Source organism: Zingiber officinale, chromosome 8B, assembly GCF_018446385.1.
Source record: "Zingiber officinale cultivar Zhangliang chromosome 8B, Zo_v1.1, whole genome shotgun sequence".
NCBI classification, from domain to species: Eukaryota; Viridiplantae; Streptophyta; class Magnoliopsida; order Zingiberales; family Zingiberaceae; genus Zingiber; species Zingiber officinale.
In genome coordinates, this window is record NC_056001.1 from 100,506,239 (window position 1) to 100,518,469 (window position 12,231).

The window sequence follows — 12,231 nt, forward strand, 5'->3', positions numbered from 1 at the left end:
TTAATGCCCTCATGCTTTCTATTCTTATGGTAAATTGCATTAAAATGATAAAAATTAGAACTATCATGCTTTTTACCATAACGTAAAGGGGTAGGCTCAATAAATGTTACCTTCTTCTTTACCTTGGAGGCTTCCCCTTGACTAGTGCCTCCTTGAGCCTTGACCATCTTCTTCCCCTTGGGGCATTGACTTCGGTAATGCCCTTTTTGGTTGCACAAGAAGCACACAATGTGCTCCTTGCTCTTTTTTGTTTCGGAAATCGTCTCCTTGGGCTTCTCCTTGCCCTTGGGTGCCACTTGGCCCTTCTTCTTGGCCAAGTTGGGACACTTGCTCTTGTAGTGCCCATTCTCCCTACACTCAAAACATATAATGTGATTTTTATTTTTAATTGAATTGTTTATACCTTCACATGTAGGGATGGCACTTGGTCCTCCATATGATGTGGATGTAGAGGCTTCCTCTTGATCCGATAGTGATGCTCCTCCATTTGATTTAGCTTGACTTGTGGAGATGGAAGCTTCTTCATCCTCTTCTCTTCTTGACCCGGATGTAGAAGATTCTTCTTGCTCTTGATCCGGTGTCAATGAAGGTTGCTCCCCCTCAATCCTAGAGGTGGAGGCTTCTTCATCTTCATCTTGTACATGGAACAAGGAGTATGCTCCCTCCTTGCCCTCTTCATTGCATTCTCTCGAAGATGAAGCTTCTTCTTCTTAGACTTCTTCTTCGGAAGTTGAGCATCTCTCAACTTCGGAGTCCTCCTCTTGGTCTTGCTCCAATGAGTCGCCCTCTTTGGATTCGTCTTGGATTGGTGCAGTGGAGGGGATCTCATGCATTGATGCCAATTTGCTCCATAGCTCCTTGGCATCCTTGAACTCTCCAATTTTGCATAGAATTGTGCTAGGCAATAAATTAACCAATAATTTGGTTACCTTGTCATTTGCTTCGCACCTTTGGACTTGCTCCGGGCTCCTTTTGCTTCTCTTGAGAACTTTTCCCTTTGAATTCGTTGGAGCTTTGAAGCCTTCCATAAGAGCAAACCATTGCTCTATTTCCACCATTAAGAAGTTTTCGATCCTTGATTTCCAAAGATCGAAGCTTGTAGATGTGTACGGTGGAGCCACCCTTGTATCAAATCCAAGTCCATCTTGGAATTGCATCTTGAAGTTGAGCTTCTTGAATTCTTTGACTTGATGAATTTGCTCCAACTTCTTCACCCTCTAGCTTTGCTTGTTATGTTTGCCCCTTCCGGCGATGATTCCGGTGAAGAGCGACCTTGCTCTGATACCACTTGTTAGGACCGAAAAGTAGCTAGAGGGGGGGGGGGTGAATAGCTTCGCGTTCGCTCGTCGTGCTTCGTTGCTTGTTTCTTCAAAATGATGCGCAGTGGAAAATACAGAAACAAATTACACAACGCTAACACGGTTGGTTTACTTGGTATCCACCTCACAAGAGGTGACTAGTCCAAGGATCCACACCTACACACACACCCTCCACTAATAAAACTCTCCTTTATGGTAACTACCAAGGGCGGAGAAGCCCTACAAGACTCAATACAAGAAGAAAGGGAAAGGTAATGAAATACAAACAAGCTTACAATGAGTGCAAAAGCCCTAACCCTAGTTTCTTCTCCTTGCTTTGATCCGCCTCTTGACTTGGAAGAACCTCCAAGAACCTTCAAGAACTGGCGATCTCGAGCTTGAGAAGAGCTGTGGAGGAGCTGGTGAAGATCTGAAATGAATCGGTGAAGAACTGCTGAAGGAGACGCTTGCCTGCAGCTCAAATATGACGCAACGGTCGGATCCCGATCGATTTAAAAACTCCCAATCGATCGGGGAGGCTTTGCATCGATTCACGAATCAATCCAGAGCGCCTCTGTGCTATGGAAAAATGCCTGGATCGATCCACGGATCGATCCAGCGCTTATCGTGCGAAGCAGCAGCATCCCAATCGATCGGCTGATTGATTGGGACCTCTGGATCGATCCACTGATCGATTCAGAGGCTCTCTGTTCGCTAGGAAAGGCCTGGATCGATCCACTGATCGATCCAACTCTTGGTTTTTTTTTTCTCAAAACCAAGTCCCAAGCCTCTCAAACCAACATCCGGTCAACCTTGACCTGTTGGTCCATCATGCTTAGCATCTGGTCACTCCCTTGACCTGCCAGAACTTCCCAACACCAGATATCCGATCATCCTTGATCCATCTGGATTTTCCCTTGCCTGGCTTCACTCACCAGGGCTTTCACCTAGCTTCACTCACTAGGGTTTTCCATCTGCCTAGCTTCACTCACTAGGACTTTCACCTGGCTTCACTCACCAGGATTTCCATCTGCCTAGCTTCACTCACTAGGACTTTCACCTGGCTTCACTCACCAGGATTTCCATCTGCCTAGCTTCACTCACTAGGACTTTCACCTGGCTTCACTCACCAGGATTTCCATTTGGTCAGGTATACCTACTTGACTGTTCTTCATTCACACTGATCAGTCCCTGATCAGAATCTCCCCATATGAACAACTGCACCTGCATTGTCCATGTGTCTACATGTATTGTCAAACATCAAAACTATGACCAAGACTCAAGCTTGGTCAAACCAGTCAACCTTGACCTAAGGGATATTGCACCAACACCTGATACTAAGTTGGGCAAGTATCAATAAAATCTAAGTATTTATCTAACCGTTTTAAATTTAGCAGAAAAATAAGCATGCAAAGAAAGCTGTAAATTAAACAAACGTGCAAATTTATCTAAACGAAACAATGTTTCTATTAGCTCTTCCAGGATCATAACCTCGATAAGATCTATCTAGGTAATGTATTTGACCCTTGGGGATCTAATATTGGTTTTGTTCAACTTGATTAATGAAATTTGATTTATGGCTCATGCTTGGACTTGGTTTCTAGTATTCTGATTCACAATTGATAATTTATAGGTACGATTTAAGTCAAGTTTTAACTTTGTATCCTATCTTGGATCGATTGTATACAACGTTTTATTTTTCAAGTATCATATCAAGATTTTGAAACCCAAAGTGAATCGTTCTAATGATTCTTTAAGTTCTTTGATTTGACCTTTCAGAGTGGAATTTTCTTCCTCAAATTGTTGGACTTGATATCAAGTTCCACTTTGAACTTGCTCAATCAAAGAACTTGGGTTAGTCTCCATTTTAAGGGCTTTTACCTCCTTTTGGAGTGACTTGACCCAGACATTGGACTTGACTAGCTTGCGCATCAAATATTGAATCATATCATGCAATTTTTCGACTAGGGGAGAATGTACCTTGTTGTTTGGTTTGTCTGAAATGGATAAGGATCTGTGGCTTGTCTCAGACTCAACTTTCGATTCAGATCCAGACTCAGACTCGAACTTGGCCTTGACCACTTGTTCTCGCGCTGGTAGTGTCAGAAAGCTTGCTTGAGCTTGTTCTACCACATCCGACTCTTCCAACGACTCGGACCATGTTGCATTTAAGACCTTCCTTCTTCTTTTCTTTTTTTAGTATCCTTTATGTTCATACGCTCTAGATTGTAAAGTTCCTTCTGATTGCACACTTAGCAAGTTACTTATGACTCAGGCTTCGTGGTTCGACTCGAACCCTATTTCTTGCTCTTTGATTGGACCATCTTCTTCTTCTTAAGCGTTCTCCGAACTAGACTAACTAGTTCGGCGGTGATATTCTCATCATCTTCTGAATCCAATTCTTCTTTGGATTCAAGTTTGGATTAGAACTTGTGCTTCAGCTCTTTCGTATTGATTTTACCTACAACTAACGCAATGCCTTTCTCGATCGGACATTTCGACTTATACCCAATCATCCCGAGTCCACACCTCAATGAGGTGCTTCCTTAAGATGTCAAAGTATTAGTATTCATGACCAAGATGACTTGTGTACCTCGAGTAGAAGGAAACTTACACTTGAGATACAGTAAGAGCTTCACAGACATATCCATATATATAGATAACCATATGAAGTCTTACATCGAGTCACACCACTGAACTAGTTATCATAACTAGCATCCACATTTAACTCTTGACTATTGGTGTAATTTGTAATAATGGTCTAACTCAGGTTTTGATGAATGACAAATGAGTTAAGTTAGGTGTTGTCATGATCTAATGCATTTACTAAGTGTACAGATTTTGGGATGTTCGATTCCCAATTGGTAGTCGGGATATTTGATTCCCGATTGGAAGAAAGTCTTGTCGGGATGTTCGATTCTTGATCGATAGCCGGGATGTCCAATTCCCGATGAGTGAAGTCAGGATGTACGATTCTGGCAGGTCGGGATATGTGACTCCCGACTAGAGAAGACCGGATGTGTGATTCCAGTAGTTCAGGATGTTTGATTCCCGAAGTCCAGATGTGTGATTCTAGGAGGTAACTCTACACCTGGTAAGTAGATGTAAGTCACTGAAGGAGAGTGACTAAGTGAGGATGCGTCCCCATTCGAAGGGACAGTAGGCGTCGAATCAATTTAGGTTCATTTTTAAAAATCTAAATTGAAACCCTAACTAGATCCTGGTCTTGGTAAGAAGGATCTAACTCATAAATATATATAAACTATTGATGCATATATTCTAAATCTATATTGTAAAGAGAAATGTAGATCTTCGAATTTTACACGCATGGCAACTGATAGAGCATGATTTTTAGCTTGGAGTCAAAAGATAAGGCCTCTGGAAGATTTGTGTGTTGAATCAACTTGATGGAGGTGCCTTAGATCAGCCAGATTTGAACAGTAAATGATAAGGCCGAATTATTCTCATCTGATTAGAACTTTTGGGATCTGATAAGCTCTGGAGACTCCTTAAAAGGGATTTAAAAGGAGGGGTTGAGCAAGCTTCAGAGATGCCTTCGATACTAGATTCTATGTGTCCAAAAGCCTTTCCAACTGCTACGGTCTCCTGCTGCTACCCTGCTACGACTCTGCTATGCCTGACTGTCACTGAGAAGCCTACCAAACACTGAGCTCAAGCTGACCAACTTTTTTTTATACTCGATCCCCTCTTCCGGTGGTTCTGGAAATGGTATTTTAGTGAATTACCCATCGATGGTCCACGGGACCTGGGTCTTGGAGAAGGAGCTGTCAAAGGCTTCGAACCAAGTAAACTTATGTTCTTATTCTTTTGCTCATTTTTCTACTTTGCTTTCTATCTTAGATTTCCGCCGTTCACTTTGATTTCAAAACTGAAAAGAACAAATTTTCAAAACCATGTGATTCATCCCCCCCCCTCCCCCCTCATGTGTGACTTGATCCGACAAGTGGTATCAGAGCATGTTCTGCTCTGAATTGGTGCAACCACCAATATGGCTTGGGGAACCAGTGTTATTTTAAGATTTCAGTTTTTCGCATTTTGTTTGAATTGGTAAACTTTTATCTCTTTAGATAATTACTTTTTCGTTTGATTTTAACTTGATGTTGTCGCAACACCACTCGAGTTCTTTAATATTTTTTTCTCTTCTCAAACTCTGCTAATCTAAGACCAAATCTTGGTACCTCCTTTTTAGTTTTCTATTCTCAGTGCTCAATGGCCCAACTTGAGGAATATAGCACCGCTTGCCCCCCTCTCTTCAACAAAAATGACTTTCTGCATTGGAAAAATAGAATGGAGGTTTACTTAAAGATGAACATCGAGCAATGGTTCTCCATCCGACGAGGGTACCGAGCACCTGTAGACGAAGCAATAAAAGTACCACTCAATCTAGAAAGATAGAGTCCAGAAGACAAGAAGAAAGCCCAGACCGACTCAAAAGCCTTAAACACGATCTAGTGCTAACTCACAAAAGAAGAAATCAACCGAGTCGGCCAGCACGAGAATACAAAGGAGCTATGGGATAAGCTTATTGAACTACACGAAGGAACTCCCGATTTGAAGGTAACAAAACGCGACCTACTCCTTAATTCTTTATTTAATATAAAAATGTAGGACGGAGAAACTACGAGCGAACTACACGCAAGGATCAAGGATATCTTTAATGGCTTGCACATGATCGGACACCAAATTGAGAATCGTAACGTTATCATGTATACTATGAACTCGTTCCCTCGAAACTCCTTATGGGCATCGATCGTAGATGCCTATAAAATTTTAAGGAACCTCTCTAAGTTAAAATTAGATGAATTATTTTGCGAGCTTGAATTACACGAACAAACTAATGGTCCAAAGGTCGAGAAAGGAATTACTTTTCTTGCAGGTACTTCATAGGGAACTAAACCCAAAGCATAAACTGAATCTAAATTTGAATTAGACAAAGAAGAGCAACTAGTGAACATGGCAAGGAAGATATTCACTAGACTCAAAAAAGATTCACCAAACTGTAGGATCGATGCATGCTAGAGGGGGAGTTGTGGCTTTTTCAATCATTTCGGGAAACACAGCAGAAGATATTAAGAGATGAGGAGCAATGCTAACAAGGTTTCTTTTACTTGGTTCGGAGCCTATGACGACTCCTACTCCAAGGCCTGCGATCGTTGATTGCTTTCGTTGGAAAATAACTATAAATGATAAGACAAGCGGTATCAACTCCTGCTACCACTCTCTCGAGTGGCTAAGGATACGACCCTGGTTAACGACTCTCTCGACCGTAAGGGAGAATTGGTCGTTGACATGCATGCCATGATATGATGTGCCAAAAGCAACAATCATCATACAAATATAAGCAGAAATTAGGTATGCTATATAAAGGCAGCATGCTCAATATAGTACATAAATAAACAACAGTTAAAACATACAAACATGGTATCTAGTATCTGCTACTTATTATGGACAATAACAAGAGACTGTATAGATATGGAAACAAATATCTCAAAGATCACGTGGAAGCATCAAATGCAGGAAAAATAAGAGTCTAGTCAAGGTAAAAGCAATTTCTATCCAAAGGTAGCTCATGCACTAAGTTCAAAGAACTACTGATAACCATGATTTTGCTATATTATTTTAATTCATAATACATGTTTTTAATGGTCTATTCATAGCTTAAATTTATGTTTACTCTACATTTCATAAATTACATTTGATTTTGGACTTAATTACAAATTATCTTATTTTCATGGTATTTGATGCTAATATTTTATTTTTATTTTGTAGGCATCAAAAGGGTCATGGACCCGATCAGATCAAACCACACTTGGGCTCAAATCTAGGGCTAAACAAAGCGATCAAGTTTGGGAGCGATTTGGATCGTCCATTGAAGATCGGAGAGATCTACACCATCTATTGAAGATCTGGACCATCCGACCTAATGAGGAGTAGATCACATCCATTGATGAAGATCCAGGAATTTTGATCTTGATCCGAGATAATCCAGCCATTGATTGAGCCCCGGATTGTTTTGAACTGTTGGATCAGAATTGAGGAGGATTTAAAAGCCTCGTAAGAAGCTACAGTGACTTGGGGCTCGGCTTCGCGATTTTTCCACTATTCTTGTATCTTCTTCGCAGTGACGCCACAACTCCCATTCTACAATTCCAGATCTGAGGGTATGCTTCTTCACCGGTGGCGATCTTCAAGCATCCGCATTCATCTTTCGAGGGCAGAGTGTGATTGAGGGAGGTTTCCCAATTGCAACTTGGATTTTGTTCCACCACCGCTATCTTGATCGAGGGAGGTTTCCCAATCAGTGATCTCCGCATCCACCAGAGCTTGAATGGAGGTTTCCGCGAGTCTCTGGTCATTTTCCGATCTCCATTCCACAACGAGGTTAAGTCGATCTGATCAATTGGATTAGCTTCACCAATCACAGGATCTTCGCTTTGTTCTTTGGCTGATGAGGTTTCCAGTCAGATGTGAGCTTTGAGGGAGGTTTCCAAGAGCGGTGAGCACCTTCTAGAAATAGTTGTAAGCTTGTACATTGCTCGTTGGGTGTTTGAAGGGAGGTTTCCGTAAGCACCTCTGTTTTCACAACAGAGTGGAGAAGATCTGATCCGAATTTGGTTTGTGGAATGTTTAGGGTTTAGATTTCTTTGTTTTAGTATTTGAATTGTGCTCGACTTGCTCAGATCATCAGATCTGATTCATTTTCCTTACCATTTCTTCTTATTTCAGTTATCTGCAATTCATTTATGATTTTCTTTGCTGAAATCCCGGTCATGTTCTGCTACTAACCTAGTTTTGCAATTCAGATTTGATTTCTCAGTTTTGTTTCCTGTTTTCTTTGAATTTCTGCAATTGGATACTTGCCTTAGCTACTAACTTAGTTTGTAATCTATTTCCTGTTTTGAATTAGAAATTCAATTGTCACAAGTTTGTTAAGTTATGTAATTGGTGCTATTCAAATGATTTGTTGATACTGTGATTAAGCCCTTGAGTTCAATAGTTTAATTCGGTTATGATTTGGAAGTTGAGATTATTTCAGTCTGTTTAAGTGAATTTGCGCTTATGAGTTTTATTGATACTATGACGGTGGATTTGAGAGGAAGTAATTGATTCATTTGATTCAATGATGCTTGATTGTTGTTAGCTTGAGGATGTAAGAAGTCGATGTGTGAATTAATTCTAGAATTCACACACACCTACTAGTTATCCTTGGAAAAATATGACTTGGGACTCCTTACTACACGTGTTTTATTTAGTTTAGTTGAGTTCCCAATCTTTATCAATTTGGGGTGCCTTGTGACATGCAAAAAGGTCGACACCAACTACAGAATCAAGATAAGAACTACCCGCCTTACGTCCAGAAATCTCACGTCGAGACGCTCGTCCCGAATCCAAGTCCTGCAATCACATAGTGTATTTAGCTAATTTCATCATGCATCAATTAGCTAACTTAAAACCCAAATCCAATTGGTATACACCCTTATTGAAATGATTATTAACCCTATCCATTCTATAACCTAATTAGACTAGGTTTATTCATGAGTCATCTCTCAAAACTCACCCGAGTTCAATGGTATTACACTAATTAATTTCCCCAACCGATGGGTACAATTTACCTCTCAACTACTAAATCTATATCCTACATAAATTTGTAGTTAGACTATCCTTAACTGATCTATTATCAAAATTAATCCACTAATTTCCTAAACGTACAAGTAATCAATGCATTAGAATCTTAATTATCCCAATTAGCCAAATCATTGGTGTAAGTTTAATAAGAAGCAAAATTTCATTACCCCACAACTTCTTACGGTGGATGTTCATTGCCCAAGCAACGACTCACAACAGCAAGTGGTCGGCGATGGCGCTGACGGCGTGAATAGAAAAGACAAGAGGAATTAGGGCACAACAACCCAGCAATGCCCTAGCCTTCGTTGGAGATGGTGTTGAGCAGGGTCGTGGCTTAGGCGAACAGAGCGAACGACGACGGCTAGAAGCATTACGGATGCAATTTTCCTTTACGTGGAGATGGGAGAGGGGTTAGCGGTGTCGCAAGCTCAGGGAGGAGATAGTTTCAAAGAGATGCCCCGGTGGCGGCGCTACTCGGCGGTGGGAGGCGGCAGCGACGGAAGGATCGGGCGTAGAGTTGACGTTAGGCAGAAGAAAAGAAGAGGGCAGCGCCAGTAAGTGCCGGCGGTGCTCAGGTTCCGGTGAAGGGGAGACGCCGGCGGCGTTCAGGGGTGCTCATGCGAGGTAGAGCGGAGGAGGGAGAGCTCGACGAATGGGGAAGTGGTGTCGTAAGGTGAGGCTCGAGGAGGAGAATAGAAGAAAATGGCGTGTTTGGGAAAAAGAAAACCTAGGTTAGATATTTTATATCTAAGCTTTAATTAACCAACTTTAGGTTAATTTAATCAATCAACTCCTAACTTAATCGGGAGATCCAAACAGACTTTATCTAGCTTAACCGATCTGCCCCTCTTAACCCTGTCATATGAGCTCCGATTAAATCTAGAAAAATTTCTAAAAATTCCGTTAAGGTTATTCGTCCAATAACCCCTATTATTTAAATGCCAGATTTTACAGTTTGGGATGTTTGATTCCCGAAGTCCATATGTGTGATTTTAGAAGGTAACTCTACACCTGGTAAGTAGAGATAAGTCATTGAAGGAGAGTGACTAAGTGAGGACGCGTCTCCATTCGAAGGGACAGTAAGCGTCAGGCCAATTTAGGTTCATTTCAGAAATCTAAATTGAGACCCTAACTAGATCCTGGTCTTAGTAAGAAGGATCTAACTCATAAATATATATAAACAATTCATGCATATATTCTAACTCTATATTGTTGAGACAAATGTAGATCTTTGAATTTTACACGCAAGGCAACTGACATAGCATGATTTTGAGCTTGGAGTCAAAAGATATGGCCTCCGGAAGATTAGTGTTTTGAACCAACTTGATGGAGGTGCCTCAGATTATCCAGATTCGAACAGTAAATGATAAGGCCGAATTCTCCTCATCTGATCAGAATTTTTTGGATATGATATGCTCTGGAGACTCCTTCAAAGGGCTTTAAAAGGAGGGGTTGAGCAAGATTCAGAGATACCTTCGATACGAGATTCTACATGTCCAAACGACTTTCCGACTACTCCGGTCTCCTGCTGTTACCCTGCTACGACTCTGCTATGCCCGACTGTCACTGATAAGCCTACCAAACACTGAGCTCAAGCCGACCAACTTTTTTTATACTCGATCCCCTCATCCGGTGGTTCTGGAAAAGGTATTTTAGTGAATTACCCTTCGATAGGTCTGTGGGACTTATGTCTTGGAGTAGGAGCCGTCAAAGGCTCCGAACCAAGTAAACTTATGTTCTTGTTCTTTTGCTCATTTTTCTACTTCACTTTCTATCTTAGTTTTCCTCCGCTCACTCTAATTTCAAAATCGAAAAGAACAAATTTTTAAAATCATGTGATTCAGCCCCTCCCCCCCTCACCTGTGACTTGATCCAACAAGTGGTATCAGAGCATGTTCTGCTCTGAATTGGTGCAACCACCAATCAAGCTTGGGTTACCAGTGTTATTTTCATATTTCAGTTTTTAACATTTTGCTTAAATTGGTAAACTTTTATCTCTTCAGATAATTACTTTTTCGTTTGATTTTAACTTGATGTTGTTGCAACACCACTCGAGTTCTTTAATATTTTTTTCTCTTCTCAAACTCTGCTAATCTAAGATCAAATCTTGGTACCTCCTTTTTAGTTTCTATTCTCAGTGCTCAATGGCCCAACTTGAGGAATATAGCACCGCTTGCCCCCCTCTCTTCAATGAAAATGACTTTCCATATTGGAAGAATATAATGGAGGTTTACTTAATGATAAACATCGAGCAATTGTTCTCCATACGACGAGGGTACCGAGCACCTGTAGACGAAGAAATAAAAGTACCACTCAATCTAGAAAGATAGAGTCCAGAAGAGAAGAAGAAAGCCTAGACCGACTCAAAAGCCTTAAACATGATCTAGTGCTAACTCACAAAAGAAGAAATAAACCGAGTCGGCCAGCACGAGAACACAAAGGAGCTATGGGATAAGATCGTTGAACTACACGAAGGAACTCCCAATTTGAAGGTAACGAAACGCAACCTACTCATTAATTATTTATTTAATATAAAAATGTAAGACGGAGAAACTGCGAGCGAACTACACGCAAGGATCAAGGATATCTTTAATGGCTCTCACATGATCGGACACCAAATCGAGAATCGTAACATTATCAGGTATGCTTTGAACTCATTCCCTCGAAACTCCTTATGGGCATCGATCGTAGATGCCTATAAAATTTCAAGGATCCTCTTTAAGTTAAAATTAGATGAATTATTTTACGAGCTTGAATTACACGAACAAACTAATGGTCCAAAGGTCGAGAAAGGAATTACTTTTCTTGCAGGTACTTCATAGGGAACTAAACCCAAAGCAAAAACAGAATCTGAATCCGAATTAGACAAAGAAGAGCAACTGGTGAACATGGCAAGGAAGATATTCACTAGACGCAAAAAAGCTTTACCAAATTGTAGGATCGATGCATGCTAGAGGGGGGTTGTGGCTTTTTCAATCGTTTCGGAAAACACAGAATAACACTGTAGAAGATAGAAAGAGATGAGGAGCAATGCTAACAAGATTCTTTTACTTGGTTTGAAGCCTATGATGACTCCTATTCCAAGGTCTGTGATCGTTGATCGCTTTCGTTGGAAAATAACTATAAATATGAAAATTCTTTACAAATATGCAAGTACAAGTATTGAAAAGACAAAGTATACTGACAACAAATGTTTAGCAGTTGTCCATCGATTGTAAGAGTAGCAGTTGAGCATTGTTGAGTTATTTCAGAGCAGTATACAGCAAACAAGATCGTTCTGAATGCA